Below are 15,796 nucleotides of genomic sequence, written 5' to 3'. Positions count from 1 at the left end.
GTCTGCCCTTCAGAAATTCTAGCCCAGCTCTTCAGCCTCCTGTCCCACAGCACTTTAAGTCAATATCTTGAGGAGATACTGAAGGCAAAGCCTTCCTCAGAGGGCTTTTGTTTCCTAAGCATTTCAAGACTAAAGGAGGTAGATTTCACTTTGTCTTTTGAAAATTTTTGCCCTAGCTTTGTAGCCTCCTGTGCAGTACCTGAATTCAGCAAACATGTTATGGGGGAGCCCTGCCATATGGGTCTTCATTTTCCTATTTTTCCCATTATTGCATTATACTTGCTAAGAACCTCACTGGTTTTTCTTTGCCCCAGCAGAGGTTTTCTGCCTAAACAAATCCTTTGACCACACTCAGAATCAGCAAGTGTCTTTGGGAAGAAATAACAGACAGTGTCAACTCACTTTGGAAAGTACTCTGTTCTCTCTCTGAACTTTTAGTTTATCTAATCCTTACTGCTTCCATAGCAACTTGTTGCCTTTAAAATACAATTATTGTCATTTATCCAGGTTAACCTAGTTGTTGTATTCGGAGGAGTGTTGGCTTGCCATGATGTACTATATCTTACCCAGAAGAGAAAATCTCATGAGACTGTTTGATCCTTATCTCAATATTTTGTGCACAATACAGAGTAATGTACCATGAATTTTTAATTCATGAACAAAGAAATCATCTCAGTTTTCTTAGCATCATTTTCTCCTAGTGAGATAGTAATATTTTACATGAATTTAATGCTTAATGGTATATAAAATATTTTCAATTCAGGAAATAATTCATTTAATTCTTATAATACTTCTTCAGTAGGAGTTATAATAATGATTAGTAGGATTAAAATGGCTACTATTTATTGAGTACTTATCCTGTGCCTGCTGCTAAGCTGCTAGGTCACTTCAGTCGCGTCCAACTCTGTGTGACCCCATAGACGGCAGCCCACCCGGCTCCCCTGTCCCTGAGATTCTCCAGGCAAGAACACTGGAGTGGGTTGCCATTTCCTTCTCCAATCCTGTGCCTAGTGTTATGCTAAGTACTTTACATGTATTATCTTATTTAATTCCTGCAATAAAGTTGGAATATAGTTCTCTCCCTTCTTCCATGAGAAAATGGAGGCTAGACAATGCTAAGTGACTTGTCTAAGTGCTCAGTGGAAGAGTTGGGATTCAAATACAGTATGTCGGGTTCCCAGTCCAGGAAATTTTTCACTGCATTTCAGCTTTTTATCTGAGATAATATCAGTTTTCCTACTAGGTTCAGTTAAAATACCTGAAATTCTTCAGTCTATAACCTTTCCTAAGCACTGTGCTGTGCTTAATTGCTCGGTCATGTCTGACTCTTTACAGCCCCATGGACTGTAGCATGCCATGCTCCTCTGTCCCTGGGGATTCTCCAGGCAAGAATACTGGAGTAGGTTGCCATGCCCTCCTCCAGGGGATCTTCAAAACCCAGGGATTGAACCCAGGTCTCCTGCATTGCAGGAGGATTCTTAACCAGCTGAGCTACCAGGGAAGCCCTTCCTAACACTACATAAACACAAAATATAATTGTGTCCCAACTGTACCAAGATTATACCAAAAACATTTAGAAGTAGGGTAAGGGAATTTAGTCGCTTTCCTCTTGTTAATAATGATAGTTTTGCCTTATGTGGATGATATTTCATTGTCTGGTCTCAGTTCTGGACAGTAATAATTATTTGTAGGACAAATGACTAGTTAGGATTAAGGATGTGTGTGTGTGTGTGTCTGCTTATGCAACAGTAATGCATAAACCTAACTTCATAGGAATTATTCTTTGACTTCATTAGCACTTCAGTTTGAATCACTGAGTTAACTAGCCACAGATCAAATTAGTTCCAATTGGATTTAAAATGGAGGAATATATTGTTAAAACTGAAAGCTATTCCATTTGCTTTCTTAAAATTCACTACTTTATACAATCTTAATGTCACTTGTTAAATTATTTGTTGTCATTTGGAAACAAAGAAAGATTTACTGAAAAAAAGCAGCCATTTTAGAAACTAAGTGTATAAAATGTACACTTTTCATCATATTGAACTAGATTTCTCTTTATTAGGAATCATGTATATTTCTTAATCATTATTTCTCTCAAAATGCCTACAAAAATATTTTGATTCTGAGCTTCTATTCAGAGCACAAATAAGACAAGGGGAAAGTGAACAAAGTGTTTTATTAGGTCTTTTCAGGTTTATTTTGAGGCCATGGCAACCCACTCCAGCATTCTTACCTGGAGAATCCCCATGGACAGACAGGCCTAGTGGGCTACAGTCCATGGAGTCGCAAAGAATCAGACACAACTGAACAACTAAGCACACATCAGGTATATTATTAAATAAGGATAAATGTATATTATAAGCTTTAGTTAAAGCATCATCTGTAATTTTTTCCTTATAAAATGTGCATAGAAAGAAAAATAAAATGTGCATGGGAAATAAGAGATACAAAATTTCATCACCAAGTAAGAATTTTAGTAAGTAAATGATCATCAATAGAGACCTAGATTCTTTATTCAGGCTGTAAGCTATTATTATTCTCAGTGAGTGGAACAATTATTATAAACAATGCAATATTTTCAGAAAGAAGTGTCCTTACCTCCTTATCTCCTGTAATGTGTATAGACTTCATACTTACATATATACATACATACACAAATCTATATACATTCATATATATACATGCGTATCTTACACAGACACATCCACCTATATCTATATCTATATACATACACGCATACATATATATGTGCACACAGGGTATATATGCACTATGTATGCAGTGCATACATTACCTACATGCAGACACATATGTGTCAAACTAGATCTTTGTGTAAATTATTATATAGATATTTCCTGGTCTTTCAAGGTATTTTCAAACCTATCACATCATTTCCCCTTCATAATAGAGTGTGAAGTTAATAAAAGAAGAAATCGAGGTACAAAGAGTTAAGTTAGTGTTTTGTCCACAGTCACAGAGCAGAATCCAGATGAGAGCCTGGTCTCCTGACTCCTTTCACAATGCTGCCACCCTTGCTCGATAGGCTTCACTCCAGCTCAGTCTGAGAAGGACACTGTGTCCCACTGATATCCTTGTATCAGTTCACTCAAGCAAAAGGTCATTTTAGACAGAAAACTGGTTTGACTGATTTATTCCACCGTGTTGACCAATTTAAATAAAATGAGCAAACCAGGGTATTTGTTTCTGTGTCACACAGACATAGCCTAAATACTGACTCAGTGCTGTTACACTGGCCTCCATGACCCATTTTCGACCCTGTCCCCTAAATAAACACCTCTCTAATTAGAAAGTGACTGAAAGATAGGGCAGAGAAGATGAAAAGGCAAAAGATGACACCTTCCTAAGCAAACACTATTGAATTACAAAAGCAAAAAAAAAAAAGCTATTTTTAAAAATTGCAACCACAAGGGAGCAAATGTATCGATCGTATCATTGTTTTTTTCCTCCTCGTTGCTAGGATGTGGTCTATATTAAAGATAGCGGTTACCCTGGTGAAAAGCTTCCCAGAGAAAAGTGGCAGTGCTCCCCCTGCTGACCAAGACGCCCAAGTTATTTTTTGTTTTGTTTTGTTTTTTGTTTTAAAACAACAAAAAAATAGGGCAATTAGACATTGTTAATAAATAGCTTTAGACTTTACCTGCAAAACTGTATTCCAAAGATATTTAAATTTATTTAAAAGACACTGGAAATTTCCTTTCCTGTTCCATATGATGAAACATAAGGAAAATTCTGACTAGGTGCCAGGTTTCTCACATCTTCAGGCTATTTCTTTGTTTGGTCTTTTCAACTCAGATTGAACCTGGAGATTAAGACTTTCCTCACCTTTATAATTTAAACTCTGAGTTCAATTTGAACTTTTGAAATGTCCAGGGGTAAGAAATTGCTTGTAATATTAACTAGTGATTTTTGAAAATTACTAGTTACTTGTAATGGAGATGAGAGGGAAACAAAGAGAATTCTATAAAGATCCTGATTTTTTTCACTATGGAAATTACTGAAAGCATCTAACATTGAGCTGAAAAGTTGCAGGGATTGGGTGATCAAATTATGGAGGGGCAGGTAAGCTCCACTGAATTTGAAGTGTGTACAACCTATCCAGTTAGCTATTAATATTACCAGAGAGAGTAGAATTTAGGGGAAGGATTTGGAAATGGAGTTACAGATTTTAAAAATCAACTTATATATCACAGTTAAAGTCACGTCTATGGGTGAGATGATCCACAGAGAAAATAAAGAAAAAGAAGAGAAAAGAGCTGAATATGAAAACTTGTAGAACATCACCAACATTTAAAGAATGGGCAGAAAAGGAACCATTAGTAGAAACAGAATCTTCAGAGATTTTGGAGGAAAACTAAAGAAATGATTATAAGATTGACCAAAGTGGGAGAACATGTCAAGAGGGAATATGTCAACGGTGTCAAAATCCAGAGAGGCCAAGAAGGATCGTCCTTAAAGAAACCATTGGCTTTGCTATTTAGAAGAACCCTGGTGATGGCTTCGCTATGAACCCTGGTGACCCCAGGAGAGCACAGTGGTGGAGGCCAAACTCAATTTTAGTGACAGCTTAAATGGTAGATTATAAAGTAAAAGTAATGAAAATAACACTACCGATACATCTGGCAGTGAAGAAGAAGAGAGAGAAAGACAGTGGTGTCCAGAGGAGAGAGTGGGGCAAGGGAAACTTCCTAAGACTTGATTTGAACATGTCTGAAGGTTAATGAAGGGCCGATGAAGAGAGAGAGACAGATGAGAAATGATTGGTCCAGACAGGCTAGTTGGGAGGGGAGAGGATCAAGAGCCCAGGTTGAGTCTTCAAAACGAAAAACAGTACATGTTCTTGGACACCTGGGGAGTTAAAAAAGGATGTACAAACGACTTTTAGATAGCAGTGGGGGTGATGATTTCAGAAGAATGGCAATGAGATGAGGGCTTAAGGAGAACAGTAAAGGTTTTATGCTAGAGCAGTTCTGCAGGAGGAAAGGAAAATCAAACCAACTAAAAGTTTGTAAAAGAATCCCTGGGCAGTATTGAGAGGACAGTGAGACTGGAAATGTAAAGCGAAGTAGATGAGTGTTGGCACAGTTGAATGCTTTTCTACAGCAGCAACAGGTAAACCAAAGGTATGAGAAGGAAAAAAAAAAATCTGTAATTGGGCTGATTAAGTGATAGATTACCAAGCAATGCAATAAGTAATATCCTGGTGAGCCTGCTGCAATGAGTTTGGCTGTGGTGTGCAGGAAGAACGTGGAAGGAAATGAAGCTGCGGGCAGAAGGGATGGGATGGGATGTGGAAGGTTGACAGTCTGGGAAGCTGAGATAAGATCCAGAAACCAGGGATGTCAAAAGAATTGAAAATCCCATTTAGTGGGAGAGTGAACTTGGAGAGAGAGTTTGAAGGATAGAAGCTGGAGTATGGAAGGGGTTTTGAGAATCCAGCATCTCTGGGATGGAGCCATGGCTGGCCTATGAATTGCTGACTGGGGCAGAATGAAATTAAGAGCCAGATGCCAAACCCCTCAGAGAATTCCTCATAAAATGTGGAAAGATGAACCTGAATCAGATTATAATGACTATAAAAGATGTGACTCTATAACAAGTTCCCATTTTTAAGCCCCTACTCTGTGCCGGGCACTCTGTGGAGGTAACTTACACATGTTATCTCATTTAATTATTTCATTGTTGCTACTCCGTGTATACCTACTATTGCTCCCATTTTATAAAAGAGGAAACTGAGGCTCAGCGATATTAAGTCATTTGGCAAAGGTCATTTAGTCAGTAAATGGCAAAGATGGAACAGGAATTCTCCTGAAGCACCATACTGTGTAATTTAGTGTTGTGACCCCAGCAGCTAGCAACACCAAGCACATTTTAGGAGACAAAAACTACTGTCAAGAAAAGAAGGAAGGGAGGGAGGGAAGAAAAGAAGGAGAGGGGGGAGGGGATGGGGAAAAATATAGATTAGTGAAGAGGAACTAAAAAGCCTCTTGATGAAACTGAAAGTGGAGAATGAAAAAGTTGGCTTAAAGCTCAACATTCAGAAAACGAAGATCATGGCATCTGGTCCCATCACTTCATGGGAAATAGATGGGGAAACAGCGGAAACAGTGTCAGACTTTATTTTTGGGGGCTCCAAAATCACTGCAGATGGTGACTGCAGCCATGAAATTCATAAATGCTTACTCCTTGGAAGGAAAGTTATGACCAACCTAGATAGCATGCTCAAAAGCAGAGACATTACTTTGTCAACAAAGGTCCGTCTAGTCAAGGCTATGGTTTTTCCAGTAGTCATGTATGGATGTGAGAGATGGACTGTGAAGAAAGCTGAGCACCGAAGAACTGATGCTTTTGAACTGTGGTGTTGGAGAAGACTCTTGAGAGTCCCTTGGACTGCAAGGAGATCCAACCAGTCCATTCTGAAGGAGATCAGCCCTGGGATTTCTTTGGAAGGAATGATGCTAAAGCTGAAACTCCAGTACTTTGGCCACCTCATGTGAAGAGTTGACTCATTGGAAAAGAGTTTGATGCTGGGAGGTATTGGGGGCAGGAGGAGAAGGGGACGACAGAGGATGAGATGGCTGGATGGCATCACTGACTCGATGGACGTGAGTCTGAGTGAACTCCGGGAGTTGGTGATGGACAGGGAAGCCTGGTGTGCTGTGATTCACGGGGTCGCAAAGAGTCGGACACGACTGAGTGACTGAACTGAACTGAATGACAAGAAAAAAAAGTGAAAGAAAGACTTGAAAGCTCACATACTTTCCTCCCTATCCCATTGCCTCTGCAGAAGGGCGTGGTCTATTGTGATGGCAAAATTTAATTACCAGGAATAAAAAACAAAGGAGCCTTCTATTTACTTCCCTCCACTTCCCTCACCATTAAACATGGGTATTTATTTTAAATCAGAAGCCTAAACTAAATTAAGTTGCCTACATCAAGCTTCCTGATTATCTTCTATCTGTCCTAAATTGTCCTGTGGGCCAAGTAAAGAAAACAATGTGTTCTCTAACATAGACTTTTCCAAAATATGATCACTGCTATTAGCCTGGTGCCAAGCCTCCCTCCACTTTCATTAAAGAAATGGAAATGGGCTTAGATTTCTCTAGGGACACAGACTATTGATACGAAGGGCAATTCAACTGGATTTTGCCTGTCAAAAGCTGAAGGGAGAATGAGAATTGTTTTGTGTCTTTGCAGACTCGAGTGCTTTCTCACCACAGTCACTGGAAAGGAGAACATTTTCACAAGTCTCTATTTTTGTTACAATATTTTTAAGAGTGTAATGCTGTAATAAAAGAAAACTTAGCCCTTGTATGCTGGGTCTTGGAATAGTTTCCACGACCCTTATCCATCAAAACTAGCCTCGTGACATTCACCATAGTGAAGTGTTGTTAGCCTCCAGGCAGGTTGCTGCTGCTACTGCTGCTGCTAAGTCACTTCAGTCATGTCCGACTCTGTGCGACCCCACAGATGGCAGCCCTCCAGGCTCCCCCGTCCCTGGGATTCTCCAGGCAAGAATACTGGAGTGGGTTGCCATTTCCTTCTCCAATGCTTGAAAGTGAAAAGTGAAAGTGAAGTCACTCAGTCGTGTCCAACCCTCAGCGACCCCATGGACTGCAGCCCACCAGGCTCCTCCATCCATGGGATTCTCCAGGCAAGGGTACTGGAGTGGGGTGCCATCAGGTTGGGGGCAGGTAAATAACAGCCTCAAGTTTATGAAAGCAGAGATCAGACCTCCAAAAGGCAGGAGGAAGTACACAAAATGAAGCTCTTGGGCAATCTTCATCTAGCAAATCAGGCGGTTTGCAGAGGTCTCTGTGGGAGAGTGTTTCTACCGTGTCTCTGAGGGCTCTGAGGCTGTGGAGAGTGAGAAATTAGAACATGTGGGGACCCATTACACCTCCATCTAGCACAGCTCTACTCTTACTTGTTTTATATGCTGGGTTTCTAAGTAAGGTTTCTTTTAAGTAAAGATCATGAGTACTAAAAAAGCAAACAAACAAAACCAGAAAAGCCTAAGGTTCTTTCTAGTTCTAAAAATATGCTCTGGTTACAAATCTATAGTGCAGCTACCCCAAAGGGGGAATGTTGTGATTTTACTATGGTTTGACGAGATCCATGACGATTTATTTGCTTGCTCAAAAATTGTTCCTATAAAATTCTAGATGAAGGACTGAAGAAGGAGAGGTTAGGAGAGGTTCAGATTGCTCTCGGGGGGAAGGAGACCTCTCAAGTGAGCCTGAGGCACTGCCAGTAGCCAAGGGACATCACGGAGCCCAGAGGGCCTGCAGTGGAGAAGGGCCTCAAACAAGGCTTTGAGCACCTAGTAAAGTCCATGCTTTAACAAGACTGGCCCTAAATACAGCTTCAGCAAAGAGCCTGAACGTTTTTTTCCGGTATCCAGGGAAACGTAATTGAGGGAGCGCAAGTGGTAATCCATCCTAGAATTGACAGGGAAATTCCTTAAAGGCATGAATACTGAGCCTGTGTCAAACAAACAAGCTTGGCTAATTAGAGGGAATCAGCAACTATGATCACAGAAGACAAAATAAATGTTTAAGAACTTCGGGCGTGGGCTTCCCCAGTGGCTCAATGGTAAAGAATCTGCCTGCCAGTGCAGGAGGCAAGGGTTCGATCCCTAAATCGGGAAGATCTCACATGCTGTAGAGCAACTAAGTCCGTGAACCATAGCTACTGATTCTGTGCTCTGGAGCCCGTGAGCGGCAACCATTAAGGCCACAAGCCACAACTACTGAAGCCCACGCACTCTACAGACCGCACTCCACGAGAGAAATCCCCGCAGTGAGAAGCCCGCACAGTCTCATGAAAGAGTAGCCCCCATCTGTCACAACTAGAGGGAAAGCCCATGCAGCAATGAAGAATCAGCACAGCCAAAATTAATAAACACAATTATAGAAACAACAGCAACTTTGGGTATGGGTGGGAAGTGGAAGGATAAGGGACAATAGATCCTTCTCTATTCTAAGCCTGAGGGAAAAAGACAGTTAATTCTCAAATACAGGGTCAAGATAGAATATGTAACATTCTATATCTGTATATTTTATGATTAAGATTTATTTTCAGTTTATAAACAGTAATCCTTAGGGACAGAAGTAAAGTTGTTAATAGTAGAAAAGTATTAGTTGAAGATAATGCATACATTTTCTAGGCTATTTCTTTTTTTTTTTTTCCTAAGAACAAGGCCAGTTTATTGTACACTGCCTCTCGAGGCAGTTAACCTGGGAAACAGCGGGCTGATCATATAAATCATCTCTGAGTTTAGCTTATTCAGCACACATCTCACTCTTGTTCATGAGGTCAAAATCTGAACAAATCAAGCCTGGGAGGGAAATCCAGGCCGAGGGAAGCATCTTCAAAAGCTCCCATGTGGATCTTGACTTCCATAAACGGCTCGGCATCTTCCACAAATGGTGGGAGAACTTTATTTTAACAAAAACATCTTCTTTTGAACCTGGCCCCTTCCTGCACCACTAGAAAGCAGCTTTATTGGAGAAAAGCAATCCATTTATTTGAGCATACTCTTTTTAAGCAGTTGTAACTTTTTCCACCGTCATAACACCACTCTGTACTTCTCTGCTGATCTTCTTCAGCACTTTTTTCAGGAGAATCTACATCTCTTCCTCTGTTTCCACTTCTTTATCCTCTCCAATGAGAAGATTCAATGTATCTCCCACTTTAACCTTTTCCAATATCTAGGCCCGTCTTCAGGATAACATCAAACTGTAAAGACTGTACTACTTTGTCCAGGTCTTTACAGCTTTTGACCTCACTAGGGTCATCCCTGGTCTCCTCTTCCAGCTCATTCACGTCATTAGGGTACCTCTCTTCATCAGAGTGCCCTTTGTCTTCTACTTTTTGCAGTCCTTTTAGTGGATTTTTTAGAACTTATATTATTTTTGAGTCTTATGGAAAAATGGCAAAATATATTCTGGAGATATTAAAAGCCCTGGGAGTCTCACTGAGAAAATGCTACGGAGGAGTGTTTTATAATTTGATGCCTTTAACAAGCTGGAATCAAGATTGCTGGGAGAAATATCAATAACCTCAGATATGCAGATGACACCACCCTTATGGCAGAAAGTGAAGAGGAACTAAAAAGCCTCTTGATGAAAGTGAAAGAGGAGAGTGAAAAAGTTGGCTTAAAGATCAACATTCAGAAAATGAAGATCATGGCATCTGCTCCCATCACTTCATGGGTAATAGACAGGGAAACAGTGGAAACAGAGTCAGACTTTATTTTTTTGGGCCCCAAAATCACTGCAGATGGTGACTGCAGCCATGAAATTAAAAGACACTTACTCCTTGGAAGAAAAGTTATGACCAACCTAGATAGCATATTGAAAAGCAGAGACATTACTTTGCCGACTAAGGTCCATCTAGTCAAGGCTATGGGTTTTCCTGTGGTCATGTATGGATGTGAGAGTTGGACTGTGAAGAAAGCTGAGCACCGAAGAACTGATGCTTTTGAACTGTGGTGTTGGAGAAGACTCTTGAGAGTCCCTTGGACTGCAAGGAGATCCAACCAGTCCATTCTGAAGGAGATCAGCCCTGGGATTTCTTTGGAAGGAATGATGCTAAAGCTGAAACTCCAGTACTTTGGCCACCTCATGTGAAGAGTTGACTCATTGGAAAAGAGTTTGATGCTGGGAGGTATTGGGGGCAGGAGGAGAAGGGGACGACAGAGGATGAGATGGCTGGATGGCATCACTGACTCGATGGACGTGAGTCTGAGTGAACTCCGGGAGTTGGTGATGGACAGGGAAGCCTGGTGTGCTGTGATTCACGGGGTCGCAAAGAGTCGGACACGACTGAGCAACTGAACTGAACTGAACTTGGCACTAGACAAATACAAGTATTGATTCCAGGAAACACAGCCTTTAAGTGAAGGTGTCCCTCGTTGTGCTCTGCAGAGTCCAATCCAGGCATCTGACTTTCTTAAAGTGCTGCTGGGCAGTCTGACACTAGTCATAGCTATGGTACATACTATCCGTACATCAGGGATGTTCCTCCCTCCCCGCCCCCCCTTCCCCTAGGCTATTTCTTTTGATTCTTGAATATCTAAATTCTCTTACAGCAGCTTGCACATAATAGGTGTCCAATAATTATATGTTGAGTGAATAAATAATAAAAGATTTTCTTGAGCATTAAGTCATGGGATCATTGACAGCTTTTCTTACCTCAGGCCAGTGACAGAATCTTTTCAAGGACATGAGGTATATCCTTGAGAGCTGCCACATCAGTGGTGGCTGAACACCATCAACACTATTAAAGCCTTTAATGCTCAAATTAATGATTCCTGAAAGTGAAAGAAGAGAGTGAAAAAGTTGGCTTAAAGCTCAACATTCAGAAAACGAAGATCATGGCATCTGGTCCCATCATGGGAAATAGATGGGGAAACAGTGGAAACAGTGTCAGAGTTTATTTTGGGGGGCTCCAAAATCACTGCAGATGGTGACTGCAGCCATGAAATTAAAAGACGCTTACTTCTTGGAAGAAAAGTTATGACCAACCTAGGTAGCATATTGAAAAGCAGAGACATTGCTTTGCCAACAAAGGTCCGTCTAGTCAAGGCTATGGTTTTTCCAGTGGTCATGCATGGATGTGAGAGTTGGACTGTGAATAAAGCTGAGCGCCGAAGAATGATGCTTTTGAACTGTGGTGTTGGAGAAGACTCTTGAGAGTCCCTAGGACTGCAAGGAGATCCAACCAGTCCATTCTGAAGGAGATCAGCCCTGGGATTTCTTTGGAAGGAATGATGCTAAAGCTGAAACTCCAGTACTTTGGCCACCTGATGCGAAGAGTTGACTCATTGGAAAAGACTCTGATGGTGGGAGGGATTGGGGGCAGGAGGGAAAGGGCACGACAGAGGATGAGATGGCTAGATGGCATCACAGACTCTATGGACGTGAGTCTGAGTGAACTCCAGGAGTTGGTGATGGACAGGGAGGCCTGGTGTGCTGTGATTCATGGGGTTGCAAAGAGTCGGACACGACTGAGAGCCTGAACTGAACTGAACTGAACTGAATGGAAGGGTAATGTAAGGAAACTCTGCAAATTCAAAAATGTGTTAAGCTCTTTTCCTCTGTGTGTGTGTGTGTGTGTGTTAGTCGCTCAGTCGTGTGCACCTCTTTAGCCCACCAGCCTCCTCCATCCACGTGATTTTCCAGGCAAGAATACCGGAATAGTTGCCATTTCCTTCTCCAGGGGATCTTCCTGATGCAGGGATCAAACCCAGGTCTCCTGATTGCAGGTAGACACTTTATATACCAGAGTATATACAGAAACCACAGTCTGCTTTCAGGGACTAGCATTTGGGTAATAATGCTAAAGTTTTCCAAACATTAATTTTTAAAAATGTGAATTTATACACATTTTTTTATAATACAATACAATACAATGGTGATGCCGTGCATTTAAGGTAGTTCTAGGAAAACATAATCAGTTGCAATGTAAACAAGACTCCCGGGAAGCAGAACTGCTGTGAAGGCTGAGTACTTATATATAAAAAGGAAAAGAGAACAAGTTTTTATTCCGTTTTTTGTCAAAAGATCTTCCTAGCTAAAATGTTTAGACTAGATTAACACATTCAGGAAAGGGTTACTCTTAGAAGATGAAGTATCCTAAGTTTCTTTCTACATAAGTCACAATTTTATAAAATAGGGTAGGTTTCTATAAACATAAAATACTAATTAAAATCATATTTGCATTTCTATTCCCAAATCTACTCATTTGCTGTTTAAACAAAAATTTCCTTGTTGATTACTGTTGAGAATTCTAAAAACTATTGCCTACTCAGTATTCAACTTTATTATATGGTAACTCATTATTAATAACAAACCCTTGATCATGGCCAGTACCCTGTACATTATTAACAAATTCTTGGTTCATGAATGTATGCATACTCCAGAAAAAATGATGGTATTGAAACGGAGAGAGACCATATGGTCCTTGCCCCCTCCACCATGTCCTCTGGATGCCTTAGACTGTGGAAAACTTTAGTCAAACAATAAGTTTAATCAGAGAAGTGGGAAATGCTGAAACAAAGAAAAACAGTCAAAAGAAACTAAATAATGATAATAATGTAGCCCTTAAGCATAGTCAAGGACCTTTAGTTCTTTCTCAAAGGCTATGGATATAATATCCTGAGCCATATCCTGTGTGCTGTCTTATAGATACCAAAACATCAGGTAGAGAAGTTAACTACATGATGACCAGCCTGGACCCTGGACTTGAGCTGCCACAACGCCAAGAACTGACCACGAAGAAATGGGAACAAGTGCACCCAGGAACTAAAGCTTAACTGTACCTAAAACGAATAAGATGATGCTAGTCAGACCACTGATGACCAGTTGAAGATGACTCTTAGAGATGACTATGTCGTTTCTGCTCGCAACCTCCCCCCAGTCCCACTCCGTCTTTAAAAGCTCTCACCCACTGCTTGTTAGTGGGGGTAGTTGGCCTTTGGACAGATGTCTGCCAGCTGCTGGCACCTGAAATAAAGCAAACTTTCCTTTCCACCAACCTGGCCTGTTTATTGGCTTCTGAGCGGCGAGCATCTGGATCCCCCCCACACACACCTCCTTCTGGTAACAGATTTTGGTGCCCAAAATGGGAGCGGGGGAATGACAAAGTCAAAATCCAGTCTTCTAGTCATATATTCTACTTTCACTCTAATCTGTTTTCATTCTATTCTGTTAAAAAATAAGTCAAAATGTCTCACTTCTCTGCTCAAAACCTCACAATGGCCTAAAATCCCAAATCCTTGCAAAGGCTTTAAGATTCTGTCTGGTCTCATCTTCTATGACTCTGCTGCTTGTTCACTCAGCTCCAGCCATGCTGGCCTTCTTGCTGTCACTCAAACAGGCCAGGCACACATTCCCTTCTCAGCACCTTTGTACTTGCTGTTAGCTGTGCATGGAACATTCTGCTCCCAAATATCCTCATGGTATGGTCTGCTCTTCCCCCCACCTCACTCTAATATCACTTCCTCAGTAAGGCGTCCCCTGACACCCTAGCTAACACTGTAATATCACTCCTCACTCTGGATGTTCACTACCCCCTTTCTCTGTTTTATTTTTTTCTCCTTAGCACTTCCCACCATCTAAAATAATAGACTGTGAGCCCTTCAAAAAACAAAGGGGTTGGGGCGCCCTCTGTGCAGTCAAAAATCAGTGTGTAACACATTATTTCTCTATATGTAACACATATAACCTCTATATCTGCAGATTCAACTAACCATCAGTCCTGTAGTACAATAGTATTTACTAATGAAAAAAACAAAAAAAACAAAAACAAATAAGAGTGGATCCATGCAGTTCAAACCCATGTTGTTCAAGGGTTAACTGTATATTTTATTAGTATCTCTCTTATCTGTTTCCTCACTAGAAGATAAGCTCCATGAGGGCAAGGTTTTTCTCTGTTTTGTTCTCCAGCATCTGAAAAAGAGTGTTTCTAACAGATGCACCAGAGAAAGAACTGGCAACCCACTCCAGCACTATTGCCTGGAAAATCCCATGGACAGAGGAGCCTGGTAAGCTAGAGTGCATGGGGTCCCTGAGAGTCGGGCACGACTGAGCACCTTCAGTTTCACTTTTCAGTTTCATGCATTGGAGAAGGAAATAGCAACCCACTCCAGTGTTCTTTCCTGGAGAATCCCAGGGACGGGGGAGCCTGGTGGGCTGCCGTCTATGGGGTCGCACAGAGTCGGACACGACTGAAGCGACTTAGCAGCAGCAGCAGCAACAGATGCACATAGATATTTGTTGGGTGAATTGCATGGAGACAAATAGCACCAATCTCCTGAACCAAGAGTAAATAGGAGATGGTGAGAAAATATGTGACTTAAATGCATCAGGCTTTACTACTTGGGATCAACCGTTTTCGATAAAGTTAGAATATCTGTATAATTGAATCTCTGATTAGTGGATTATTTTACCTTTTCTATCTTTCCTCCAACAAAAACTTCACAAGATGATGTAATAAGTAGCAAAAGTACTGTTTTGTACTTCATTAACTTTTCTATTGCTTTCTACCACTTTAAAGTGGTAATGAGAGGGATTAGAAGTAACAGCAAAAAATATCAAAGGCCAAGATAATATCAAATTGGGCAAACAGTCCCTGAAAACAAGACAGTTGACCTTACCAGTGGAAAGTATCAAATGTGGGCACAAAGATATTTCTTCAGTGAGGCACCCTATCTGGTTGGGGTTGTTTAAGAGCCTAAATTCAAACAAGGGGCTTCCCTGGCAGTCCAGTGGTTAAGACCGCATACTCCCAACACAGGGGACACAGGTTCCAAATGGTGCAGCCAAAGAAAGAAAAATAAATAAATTCAAATGAAAAGATATATTTAAAATTGTACAGATTAATGGGTTAGAAGGTCATTCTCATTACACAAGGAGGCAGTGTTGCTCAGAAAGACTAAAGATGCCACATCATTAGCTAAAGTCATGGCTGTGAATCATCATCATATACCAAAACGACTATGGAAAGAGCCAGCATAATTTTCCATTTGACTACTGGTCCAATTTCTCCAAAACTCACTACATTTGAACTAAAGTTGCAAAAAGCCCAATACAGATGCATTTATAAAATTCCACTGGAAGGTGCTCTGTTTGAATATTCTTTCAAATACAACCGTGTTTCAGACCAGGACTTTGCCTTCCATAGGAACACTTTCTTTCAAGAATGCTCTTTAAAATCTTTTTAATTATTTAATTAAAAAAAAATTCTGTAAAACAATTATCCTTCAGTA

General features: G+C 40.8%; 1 pseudogene; it reads right to left on the bottom strand.

The window, feature by feature from the left end:
• Window positions 1-9,547: 9,547 nt before the first annotated feature.
• Window positions 9,548-15,796, bottom strand: part of LOC138069901 (mitochondrial transcription rescue factor 1 pseudogene) — a 31,408-nt pseudogene continuing 25,159 nt past the window's right edge.

Source organism: Capricornis sumatraensis, chromosome 2 (genome assembly GCF_032405125.1).
Source record: "Capricornis sumatraensis isolate serow.1 chromosome 2, serow.2, whole genome shotgun sequence".
Taxonomy (NCBI): domain Eukaryota; kingdom Metazoa; phylum Chordata; class Mammalia; order Artiodactyla; family Bovidae; genus Capricornis; species Capricornis sumatraensis.
This window is presented reverse-complemented; position numbering and strand designations above follow the sequence as displayed.